The following is a 13,654-nucleotide window of genomic DNA, read 5'->3' as shown; positions in this document are numbered from 1 at the left end:
TGTAAAGACTTTTTATATCCACTGTATTCAAAATATGAAAAGATAGCGTATCTATAATGATGAGTGTATCTATAATGGGTGCAGGGTGTGAGGTGCCCACACTGCATCCAAATGCCAGAAGAGCCAATGGCCTCAGGTCCAGCTCGAGGAGTGCGGAAGTGTCCCCGCCCTCCAACCATCGTCTCCAGATTCATGATATGAGCTCTGGTAGATGGAAGGGGTGGCGGCATTGATGGTCCGGTGCTCTCTGCTCAGGCGGGAAGAGACGGGAGCGTGCCACGAGGCCAGGGCCCCGTTACTCGCGGCACGCCCCCTTGAAACTTAACCACGTCCCCTACAGCCCCACTCCGTCCCGGTTGCCTCTCTGCCAACGCTGCTGTAATCACTGGAAAAATGGTGCTTGCAAATCACCAGGAAACTAGTGCCATAGCAACTGGAGTTCTGGTACAGTGCCAAGTCTACTCAGCGCATACGCTTTCCTGTAAATGGGTCCCCTCCTCTCTTAAACTGCCCTTGAGCCATTCACTTCTATCATTAATAGATGACAAAAACAAATAACTACACAGTTACGCATAATTATTACCATACTGTAAGACTCATGAATGTCTCATAGTAGATATAACTGTAATAGAGCAACAATAACATACTGATTCATTGCAAGTATTTGAAACTACAACCTTCATTTAGCCCTACTGGCTTCCTGGTAACATATTTACAGATGCCAAATAAAGCTTGCTTACAATAATATCCTTTTGTGGTCAGGACACTCAGAGAAGAAAACTTTCTGAACTCTAACAGGTTATATCTCTGATGTGTTATGTAGGGTCTTCCAAGCAAGATTCACGCTCTTCTTTTCTCTTCATTAATGTAGAGTGAATTGGCTGATATAGTAGCTGATAAATGATCAATAATGTAAATTACACCCTCGCTATCCAGGGGTCCTGAGAGGGCGGAACTAATAACCCGGGCCCATGCCTGTCAGTGGGGCCTGGCAGTGACCTGGACAAGTTGCTGAGAAAGACACTGATTCACAGTGCCCACAGTGCTTTACATTTGTTTTTGTGCAAAGGTGGTGTGGCCACTCCCCCTCAGTACCCAGGCCCCATAGATGTCTCAACGACCCTGCTATCATAATTAAAGTATTCTGGTAAAATGTAATTTTACTTGGATGGCTACCATGGTCATTTTTTATTAGCCTATTACAATTGTGATATGATAGGCATGAAAACATGCTTAGTTATCTCAGTTATGGTGAATATATAAATTACTACAGCCAATGTTTGCCTTTCGAAACTATCTCATATAAACAGCTGCTGGGGTGGGCTGATGAGCAAATGCCCCCTATACTGCCCTTATAGGTTTTTTAGCTTTATGTTTGTAGTTTGGGATTTCAGTATGCTAACAGTTCGGGGTGGTATACAGCGAGGAGGTTTGTGGGTTGTATTATTGTTTTTGGTTTTGTTTTCCTTTTCTGTATTTTTTCTTTTTCTTTTTAATGTATACATGTCATGTTGCTTATACGGTTGTGAATATGCTACTATGGGTCCATCTTTTCAAGGTTTTAATATGTCTTGTTCTTGTGGGAGGTGGTGACTCTGCACTGGCTGGACCATGGGCCTGATTCAGAGACAGACACACAATGGAGATATTTTATGCAGAATGAGCAAATTGTTTCCAGTGCAACTGCGTATAAGTCACAATTCCCACGCGCCACAATTGCTTTGTGATTATGTACACAGAGCATCCACTCGCAAAGTGAGTGACAGGTTGTCAGCATTTGGGGATAGTAACGGGGGGGACGCAGGGGTGTCTGACCGTTTGAACACCATTTCATGGGCATGCATAAATTAGCCATTGGGATAGCATTTGCAGCATGAGAGCTCTCAGCGTGCGAGGAGAGCTGCAATGTTTGCGGCTGGTCAGACCTACCGCAAGGGCAAGATGGCTGCTCGATGTGCATCGATGTTACCAATATTTACGCAGGTAAGCGATGTCATATGCAGATGAGAAGGCAGCAGTGGGCGTCCCTATGCTCGGGTGATCTTTGCAACCATTAGCATATTTTCTCAGCTGCCTTGCGTACAAAATCGCAGCTGCAATCGCATTAGTGTTAGCATTACTTGGAACATTAAGGGAGTTAACGGTAAGCTCAAATGTTCTCTAGTTCTCAAACAACTGAGACGCTATGGCCCTTACATTGCTTCTCTTACTACGTTGCATTTGATTCTGGGAAAGCTTCTTTCCCTCATGCGGACGTAGGTTGGATGGGCATATCACGCCTCTCATACGTCCACTTCTCAAGGGGTTTCTATACTGATTAGCAAGACCGTACATTTTGCCCTAACTGCTGTTTGCACTGACCATAGAGGGAGATATATCTTCCTTGAACTGTAAGATGGTCTTGACTCCCCTATTTATTTTAGCTATTTGTATTGCCCCTCCCTTTTCATATGAGGTGCTTAAAAAGGCTGCAGAGTATGTTGCACATTCCCCTACTACTCCTGTGATATGTTTGGGGGATTTCAATAATGTTTTTGATTCGACTCTCTAGATAGATGGCAGTAATCTTCTGTTCCCTCACAGCGGGGTGGAAGTGAATTTTTCTACATTGTGGCAGACCTGGGCAGGATCGATGTTTGGAGAGTGAAACATCCAAATGTACGCCAGTTCTCCTGCTTCTCGCATACATACCAGTCCTTCTTGAGGATTGATCTAGCCCTGGTCTCTCCCAACTTACAGGGGTATTCAATATGAAACATAAACATCGCCGTCTATGTGGGTCGAAGTTTTCGCTGCACATCGGAGCTTTTGCCGGCGAAAAAGTATTGCGCACGCCCCCGCTTATACCCGTATTCAATATGAAATCAACTAAAACGGTACCCGGCGAAAGTGAAATCAGGGAAAACTTTGCTTATTTTTTGTGAAATCTCCCTAACACCCCCAAAAAGATGCTTTGACATGGGGGATCACTCTGGATACCCCCGATTAGCCCTGCTGAAGGTTTTTGGGGTCTTTAAACAGGCTCGATAGCTGCTATTTTGGGGATTTGGGAAGGTGGTGAAGAATAGTATTTAGAAGATTTTTTTGCAGAAAATAAGCAGTCCCAGCAAATTTGGGGTACTTGAAAATGGGGGTGAGCATATTTAAAAGTTGCTAAAGTGCAGTTTTAAAAAACTTGAAAAATCCACCTGCCGCAAACACCTGCAATGAAAAAGACACTTGGGGCATACTTGTAATCCCCCTAGATTATAGTTCGCTAGTTTTTAACTTTGTATCCCCCAATTTTTTTTTTCACCCCCAAAATGAAAGTGCTTTTTTGAGGGTCTGCTGAGGTATTTTTTTTTTAATTTTGACACAGTTTACCTTTGAGGGACTGTCTGAAGGTTGCAGGTTGGTTTCCAAAATGTTGCACCCCAAAACCCCAATTCTGCACTTTTTTCACCACCCATTCCTTGGTGATACTTTTTTGCTGGTTGAATGAATATACTTTTCGCACTGGCGAAAAGTTTTCAAATTGAATACGGTGTAAAGGTAAAAGCGGCGAAAATTACGTCATCCGAGCGAAACCAACGCAGAAACTGAGTTTTCGCTCCATATTGAATACCCCTATTAGTCCCTATAATCTCTCAAACTGAATTTGAAACCAGGGGTATATACGATCACTCCACACTTATTTTGACTTTTAACTTTGCCAGTCCCTCGTGGCCAGACTTTCTATAAGTTGCATCCATCCTAGTCATTGCAAATGGGAGCAGGGTCTGAATTGGAAGCGCTGTGGTCTGGTTTCTTTCATCATAATAAGGGAATTGCTTCAACTGCTGTGACGTGGGATGCCTTTAAGGCTTATTTTAGGGGGACATTGTTAAAACATGTGGCTGAGCTTAAAACATTGTCTAGAAGGAAGGAGGAGGAGCTTGAGACTAACTGTAGAAACCTTGAATTGGCCTATCTGAGTGATAAACTGGAGTCTTCAAAACTTCAATGGTTGGCTTCCCATGCAGCCTGTACTGAACATCTGCAAGATAGAGCTAGTAGTAGGTTGTTGTTTGTATCACACTGTCACTACTCGTATACTGACAGGACAGGGAGCTACTTAGCTAATTTGGTTAACTCAGACTGCTCTTCTAATGTTGTGGTTGAACTTGTTGCCACAGATGGCTCTGTCATGTCCACCACCACTGATAGAACTGATGTTTTCCTAGCCTACTTTAAATCTATATACTCCTCAAGAATGTCCTGTGAACATGCTGAGTTGGTGTCTTATGTTGCTGCTGTGGGACTTCCATCTTTGTCCGCGGAGGCTGTGGATTTTCTGGACGCTCCCTTTACTCTGTAGCAGGTGGATGAGGCTATTAGATCCTTCCCTGGTGACAAGGCTCCGGGTCTGGATGGTATTCCGTTGGAGTTATATAAAAAGCATGCTATGATATTTGTTCCTCAACTTCTGGAACTTTATAATAATCTGTGCACAGAGAGGCCCTTTTCCTCCTCCATATTGGAACCATTGATTATTGTGTTGCCCAAGCCAGCGGAGGATCCTAAACTGCCGGACTCTTTTCATCCTATATCATTAATCCCTACTGATGCCAAAATACTTGCAAAGATTCTAACCCTTAGGCTTCATAAGGTAATAACTACTATTGTCCACCCAGATCAGACAGACTTCATGCCTGGACAATCCACCTCTGTGAATATTAGACACCTCTTTACTCAATTACAGGCTTGCCATGGGGTGGAGTCCTCCTCGGTCATTGTTTCCCTTGATGTTGCTAAGGCATTTGATTTTGTGGAGTGGCCCTTCTTATGGGAGGTCATACAATGTTTTTGAATAGGCTCTGTATTTTTAAAGTGGGTTCAACTGTTCAACTGTTATATTCTGCGCCTAGTGCTAGAGTTTCCATTAATGGATTTGTATTCTACTCCTTTGCTCTGTCTAAGGCAGGGATGGGGAGCCTCAGGCCCGGGGGCCGTATAAGGCCCCCGGAATCATTTGATCTGAACCTCAGAGCTTTTTTCTGCTAGCCTCATCTGGCTAGCAGTTGCCTAGAATTTCACCCTGCAGCCAGAATCTATGCAGCAGTACCGCCTGGAGTGTCCTTAGGACGCTTCAGACGGTCACACTGCTGCCCTTACAGCTCCCGGGAGCATCCTCTTGATGCTCTGGGCATTGCTGTAATCACCTGTGATTGTAGTATCACCCCCCTGTGACAGCAGGCTCGCAAATAATGTTATATATATCAGAATTGCCCTCAGCAGGAAAAAGGTTCCCCACCCCTGGTCTAAGGGCTCGAGGCAGGGTTGCTTCTTGTCCCCAGTGTTATTTGCGCTAGCTATCGAGCCTTTGGCCTGCATGCTGCGAACACATACAGGAAACGTGGACTTTGGTTGGTTGAGTGGTAGAATGGACAAGGTAGTGCTAAATGCTGATGACATCCTCCTTTTCTTTTCTGACTATTCATTATCCATGCCTATTGTCCTTCAGTTGATGTTGGAGTTCAGTATTTTCTCCGGCCTGGCTATAAACTGGGAGAAGTTGCGCCTGGCTATAAACTGGGGGTACCAGCACTGTTTCTCCATTTATATCTCTCCCCCTCAGGTGGGTGGATTGCTTTAAATATTTAGGGATTTGGATTAGTAATTCCCCACCTGATTATATTGTCCTGAATATCCCTCCACAACTGGTGTATTTAAAGGCCAAAAAGCGTTCCTAGAGTGAGCTTCCTGGCTGCGTTAACTTTATTAAAATGGTAGTTCAACCTAAGTGTCACGCCTTGCTCTGGAAGATCTCCTGTTAAGGAGCTGAAAGCTGAGGTCCGAGGTTGAGGAAGGAATCGGAGACAAGGGGCCTGGATGTATGATCTCCTCATCCACAAGTATCGGATATTGACAAGACCTGAACAAAGGCGCAGAGTCTAACCTGCTGGGAGATGTTCACCAGTAACCCCTCCAAGCGGGATATGGGTTTAAGCTGCACCCAGCAGGCAGGTCGTGGCCCTTTGGTCAGGTATCCAATGGAATAGAGACAATGGAGACAAACACTAATAGGCCCAAGTAATATACTTCAGAAAGAAGCACTTGTAATGTATCGACACAGGAGAATAACTCTGAGTATACAGTCAAAGGAATAGATGCTCCACAAACACGGAGGAATGACTCAGTAGTGGTACCCAGTGGAAGTATAGTTGCACGCAGGCAAGATATTACTGATGCACTGCTGCACAAGGAGATGGCACTTGTAGTTGCTCGAGGGTATAACAACAAGGGAACCTGGAACAAAGTAATGGCAAGTAGACACAAGTAGAAACAACATTGCACAGGCAACTTCCTGCTGTCTGGAGCCTAGTTACATACCCTGAGGTAGCAGATCACTGGAGGTCAGCATCAGCTGACCACCACCATGCTACCATTGGGTAAAGGGTAGTCAGGTGATGAAGACTGTCATGGCTGCGTCCATGACGGCAACCGCAGCCACCAAGTCACGGCACAGGACCATCAAGATGGTCCCTAGGCATAATCCTCAGCGTGTCACTCGCAGCTGCACCTGACGTCTGACCACACAAGGGATCAGGGGAAGCCAGCGCTGGGGTGAGTAATAGCCGATCCTAGGCCGCAACATGACACTAAGCTTCTTTACATTTTCTAATATTCACCCATTTATCTCTCATTATCGTTATTCCGTAAAGTGAAGGGCCTGGTCTCCTATCTGATCTACATAGATGAGTAGATCATCTGGCTTGTACTCAGTATAAGACCCTTACAAGATCCAAGTTGGTTAGGGGTTTGGCACTATCTCATTTTCGTTTTTATTATTATGCAACTCAATTGTCACACCTATGGCTCTGGTTACAGGACACCTCTACGGGTGCTCTACACACTTTACTGGCTGCTCAGGTAACACCAAGACACACATCTTTAGAGACACTACTTAGTGGCAGAGAACCTTAGTTGCAGATCAACCCTGATACTTTCAAAGGGTATGCGGTCAAGATGCCGGCGGACAGAATCCCGGACATCAATATACTGATACCGGAATCTCAAAGCCTGTCAAAATGCAAACACCGCCAGACATCAAAATATCAACTTCGGCATCCTGAATGCCAGTATTCCGAAGGTAAGTATGCGGGTAAGTATGAAACTTAGCCCGGGGATGAGGGGGGTTAGGTTTAAGGACCTACCGGGGGGGCTAGGGTTAGGCATCGGCTGGGGAGGATTAGGGTTAGACTGCAGAAAGGGGGGTTAGGGTTAGGCACCGCCGGGGGGAGGTTAGGGTTAGGCACCGCCGGGGGGGAGGTTAGGGTTAGGCACCCCCCAGGGAGGGTTAGGTTTAGGGTGCGGGAAGAGGTACCACCGGTGGGGGGAGGTTAGGGTTAGGCACCACCAGGGGAGGTTAGGGTTAGGTGCCACCAAAGGTGGGTTATGGTTAGAGGGGGGAGAAGGGGAGGGTTAGGGTACTTACCGGCCCCTTTCGGGATTCTTCATGATCGGGATTCCGGCGTCAGTATTTGAACCACTGTCATCTCTTTATCGGCATATCATACCGATTCCCTCCCAAAGTTGGGAGGCTGATATTGGTCCACTGTATGATGAGAATTGGCCATTGGCCTTGGAGAGCCCATGGGTATCCACAGTTTCTATCAATTTCCAGCAAATCCAATTATTTACATTACACAGAACTTATTTAACTCCTGAGAGATGTTGAAATTTGGGGGTTGTGCCAATGATATATGCCCTAAGTTACAGTGTTCCCAGAGGACCTTTTGGCATCTCCTGTGGGCATGCTCACAAGTCTATTTTGGGATAGGGTGCTACATGCAATTGCCTCCACTGGTAATCTCATGTCTATTCTAATACCAGCAGTATAAAATATGTTTTCAATTTATATTCGCTGGCTAAGGTATGTATAGTGTGGGCATGGATGCCTATTTCAGGTCTCATTGGGTCTCATTAGTCAATACCACTGTATCTCATGAAATATATTGTATATTGCCAGGCCTGCTGAGTCGAAATTTGACCATATCTGGTTGCGATGGCAACAGTCTCATTATGCTAAGATGCCTGCCGAAGGGTCTGTATTAACTACTTCATAGTCATCATGTTAGGTTTTCTGCTTGGTTATAGTAGAGTATTGTTTTATTGTCAATGCCTCGCATTTGTAACTGCTTGGGATCCTCGTGTTGCTACATTTTTGGGCTCTAGTGTATACACCTCAGGGCCAGCTCAAGGCTTGCTCGACCAGTGCGTTCGAACAGGGGTGCCACCCTGTAGAGGGTGTCAAAGCCGGATAATCAGCTGAGACAGTGGGTCTCATTAATATATATATATATATATATATATATATTAAATCCATCATAAATAGAATCTCATGCATAAACACCGCACATTACGCACAATTGCGCTGCTAACATGACACACATTAACGAATGCACAATATCCTGCATGCGAACGCTGTTTATTAGCTGCATGCGTGCATATCTGCCCCAAATCAGATAAACCTAACTAGCGTCTTTTCCCAAACCCCTAATACTTACATAATGCACATTCACATAAAAGGTTCCATAGCTTTAAAGTATAAGATTCAAGTTTTATTCATTTATTACAAATGCTGTGAAATAAAGACTATTTTGGTATCTAAGGTTTAATACGTGATAAGTAAGCCGTGTTTGGTATTATACTGATCTGCTCTTTCTCAACAGCTTCCCGGTATCATCGGTGTGAAAATCGCAACATGCATTCTCAACTTATGGACCGTAGAGATATAAAGCACCAAAATTTATTTTGTGAAACCAACAGCCTAGATTTGCATGATGGGGGAATAGAGGAGGCAACAAGCTATTAGAGGCTGTTCTGTGTCCATTTGAATCAACCTGTTAAATGCCCTGTAACAGATGCACCCGCACTGGGAACCAATGGGATTAGCAACAAACCCTGCTTTTGTGCTGTCTGTTTCTGTGAGGGTATAAATGTATATGTTGTGACCCCAGTCTGGAGTCTTCTTGCTGATTGCTGATTGACGGAGGTTTCTTGCTGATGCCGGTATCTGTTCCAGAGCGCGTGCGAATGTATAACTGTATCTTGGGTCTGTATAATTCTTTGCGCTAAATTGTACTTAGATCACAGCGTGTAACTGACTGTACTTTACTTGAATAATACTTTGTGCTTTGGAAACACATGTTCCAGGTCTAAAGTCTTTATTTTACTGTATGACTGCGTACGCAAATAGCGTCAATTTTAGAGGTTTATAGGCAGGGTTTAGGAGGTATAGGTAGGTGCGTATAGAGGTTGAAATCCAGTATCCTTAAGGGCGCACCCCACCCAGCCATTCCTGATTTCAGCTGGACAGTCCCATTTTTCGGGCACTGTCCCGCTGTTCCACCCGTGGGACGAAGTGTCCCGCGGGTGGTCGGGATGTTGTGCATCTCACCGCCGCAGCAGGCTGTTTTATCTTTTTTATATATATATACATTTTAAATTATACATATAAAATGTAGAAAACAGCACTATCAACAAATTTTATCAGTCCCAATAGCTAGGCTGTTGTATGGTAAACGATGGGTCAGATGCCAGATTGAACAAGCCAATATACACATGGCACAAGTACAGATTGTGACCCCGGCTTCCATCAATCTGTACTTGCACCATGTGTGTAGAGACCTTGTCCAATCAGCGCCATCACCACAGTATACCATACTGTAGCTATTGGGAGTGATAAAATTTGGTGGTAGTACAGGAAACAATAATAAAAAAAAAATTACATATTAAAAAAATGTTGCAAATCATCCTCTGCCTCCAGCATGCCACTGTAAATTGCCTGGCTTGTGGATGGGGTACTGGGTGGGGTACAGTGGAGGGCCTCACAGAGACGGTTGGGGCAGGTGAGCACATAAGAGGGTCTGCTTGATATGTGGAAATATACAGATTAGAATTTAGAGCCCTAATCAGCAACTCATAGACCAGCCTCTGGAACTCCTTCTGTGTTTCCCTATCATTTGGCGCATTGCGCTTTTTATATGTGACAGAAAGTAATCAATGTGGTCAGGTTTTCTTTGGAGGATTCGTTCCGCCTGCTGCAGGAATATCGCTCGGTGGTTGCTGTTGCTGCTGCTTTCTCCACTGGCATTTTTTATGCATCAACCCACCTGCCAACACCGGATCATATTACTACAACTATAAAGGCTTCTTCAGCATCGTTCTCATGGCAGTGGTGAATGCCAACTATGAAATTTAGTTTGTGGATGTTGGCAAGTATGGCCATGCTTTGGATTGGTGGGTCCTTCAAACAGATGACATTCTACCAGACTGACCAACAAAACCCTCAACTTGCCGCCACTGGACAAGACAAAGCACGGCCTAAATTACGTTTTTGTTGTAGACGAGGATTTTGCTTTACATGAACATGTGCTGAAGCCATTTGCACAGAGGGGCCTGACCAGAGAGAAGAGAATGTACAACTATCGTCTATCCCATGCACGGCGCATTGTGGAAAATGCATTTGGAATACTGAGTAACCGGTTCCGCATTTTCCACACAACCATAAACCTACGTGGACAAGATAGACTGGGTCGTGACTCGTGATGGCGTGCTGTGTGCTGCCTAACTTTTTGCAAAGAAAACCTACACGGGGACCAGTCACAGCTAGGCCAGAAGATGCAGGACATCCGGAGGAGATTGCCCAGTTTACATCAGTGTCTGCACCACCAATTCAAACAACATCGACAGCACATGCCAAAGAAGTGAGGGAGGAGTATATGGCCTATTTCAATGGACCAGGTGCGGTGCCATGGCAGGAAGACTGTCTAATATAACTGACTAAAGTGAACATTTTGGATTTTTCTAAAATGTTTTGATTTTACAAAAAAAAGGTTTTGGTGTATGAACTGTGTCTCTACTTACCGAAACATCCTCAGACGATCCACTCACTTCTGCCACCTCCTCTTCTCCCTCTCGCTCGGCCATCATCACCAGTGACTGATGTTGTGGCTCCTGCTCATTGATGAAGGACATCAGATGGTAGTACCACAGCGTGGGCTGATGGATATGTCAGTGGCTGCTCCAGAACACTTGGATACCTCCACTTTCTTCCTTTCCTTCACGTACACCGTGCACAAATTCTGGATATTGGCGCGGACCATTTTTATGGTAGCATCAGAGTAAAACTTCTTGCTGTACTTGAGCAATTCCTCCAATGCTGCCATTTTTTTGTACTTATCGGAGTAGTCTCTACAGCTTATCCGCCATAGACATTGTTTGGACTCCAGGATCTCCAGGAATCCAGTGACGAATTCTCTCTCCTTATCCATAGACATTCCTAGGAAGAAGAAAAATATGGACATATACAGTTTTAGCAATAATTCTAAATAGTTTTGAGATTTTTAAAGTTGATATGTTTGGTTGTATTGTAATGTATATATTGTAATTTTTAGGAACATTTCAGTGTGTTTGTTCATGTTATGATGTTGTAATATGTTTGTTATGGTGTTGTAATATGTTTGTTATGGTGGTTTAATATGTTTGTTATAGTGTTTTAATGTGTTTTACAGGGTTTTACTATGTTTGTTATGGTGTTTTAATATGTTTGTTATGGTGTTTTAATATGGTTGTTATGGTGTTTTATTATGTTTGGTATGGTGTTTTAATATGTTTGTTATGGTGTCTTCATATGTTTTTGATGGTGTTTTAATATATTTGGTATGGTGTTTTAATATATTCTTATGGTGTTTTGATAATTTCTAGATAATTAATAGGTGGCCCGTGACATTGGTGGACAGTGGGTAGGTGGGTGGCTCACAGTGGGGGACAGGGTGTATAATGCATGACCCAGTCACTGACCACCTCATATAGGTGGGTGGTGGCTGGGTCATGCATTATAGGTGGATAGTGGGTGGCTCACATTGGTGGACAGGGTGTATAATGCATGACCCAGTCACTGACCACCTCATATAGGTTGGTGGTGGCTGGGTCATGCATTATAGGTGGATAGTGGGTGGCTCAAATTGGTGGACAGTGGTTATCAGTGCAGCAGCAATACTCACCAAAACACAACAAGTCCAGACTTCAGATGTGCAAGCTGAATCACGTCCTTCTCCTTCAAATCACAACGCTGCACAAGATGGCGATTGGGCATGTACAGGGATCTGTCAGTCAAGTTACGGGACATGCGATAGATTGTGAGTACTCACGATCTGCACCACATCGTGTACGAGATTGGAAAATCTGCCCTACAGCACGGCAGATCTGAAGATGCGATGTACGACATTCGGGGACATGCATCGGCATCGTGATCGTGAGTGGACACTCATAATTTGGGCATATTTTACACGATTTGTCGCCACGATGCATCGGAATCTGGCAAATCATGTAAAATATTGCCAAGTGTGTAGGCACCTTTAATTATTTTTATTAATTAACGACTATATTAAATGCTTTATGCCTCCTCATATTTTTTGTATTTATTAATATTTATTAATAGCACCACCATATTAAATAGTGCCTTCTCAGGGCCATTTCTAGCCCACATGGAGCCTTTTGGTGCCCTCCCTCTCCTACAAAAAATTAACATAGTATAATGATACATTCAAGGCACGGTGCGGATCACTCGTATTGAACCTCTGACCTTTGCCTTTTTTTCCCTTATTGCATACTTTTTCCTGTATTTTACTTATTCAGTAATAGTGTATTAAGTATTTGGGATTAGTATTTTTACTGACCGCTCTATACCCTACACTACATTACATTACTGTCCCCTCTATACTCTGCACTAATTCACTGATACCTCTGTACCCTACACAACATTACTGACCCCTCTATACCCTACACTACATTCAGGGCCGGCTCGGGGCACGTTCGACCAGTGCGGCAATGCAGTGCAGCCAGCATGTGTCCCTTCCTGCTGCTCCAAACCCTCGCAGCAATTCTAAGCCCATCTTCTCCCTCCTTGCAGCCTTTATCTTCCTACCTTCTCCCTCCCCACAGCCACGCTTAGCTCGCCTTCTCTCTCCCCACAGCCACGCTTAGCCCGCCTTCTCCCTCGACACAGCCACGCTTAGCCCACCTTCTCCCTCCCCACAGTCATGCTTAGCCTGCATTCTCTCTCCCTGCAGCCTTCATCTTCCCGCCTTCTCCCTCACCGCAGCCTTTATCTGCCCGCCTTCTCCCTCCGCACAGCCATGCTTAGCCCGCCTTCTCCCTCGACACAGCCACGCTTAGCCCGCCTTCTCCCTCCCCACAGTCATGCTTAGCCTGCCTTCTCTCTCCCTGCAGCCTTCATCTTCCCGCCTTCTCCCTCCCCGCAGCCTTTATCTGCCCGCCTTCTCCCTCCGCAAAGCCACGCTTAGCCCGCCTTCTCCCTCCCTGCAGCCTTCATCTGCCTGCCTTCACCCTCCCCACAGCCACGCTTAGCCCACCTTCTCCCTCCCCACAGCCACGCTTAGCCCGCCTTCTCCCTCGGCACAGCCATGCTTAGCCCGCCTTCTCCCTCCCCACAGCCATGCTTAGCCTGCCTTCTCTCTCCCCACAGCCTTCATCTTCCCGCCTTCTCCCTCCCCGCAGCCTTTATCTGCCTGCCTTCTCCCTCCCCACAGCCACGCTTAGCCCACCTTCTCCCTACCCGCAGCCTTCATCTGCCTGCCTTCTCCCTCCCTGCAACCTTCATCTTCAT

This window comes from Taudactylus pleione, unplaced genomic scaffold, assembly GCF_031769625.1.
Source record: "Taudactylus pleione unplaced genomic scaffold, aTauple2 ptg000260l, whole genome shotgun sequence".
In the NCBI taxonomy this organism is placed as follows: Eukaryota; Metazoa; Chordata; class Amphibia; order Anura; family Myobatrachidae; genus Taudactylus; species Taudactylus pleione.
Note: the sequence above shows the minus strand (reverse complement) of the source record.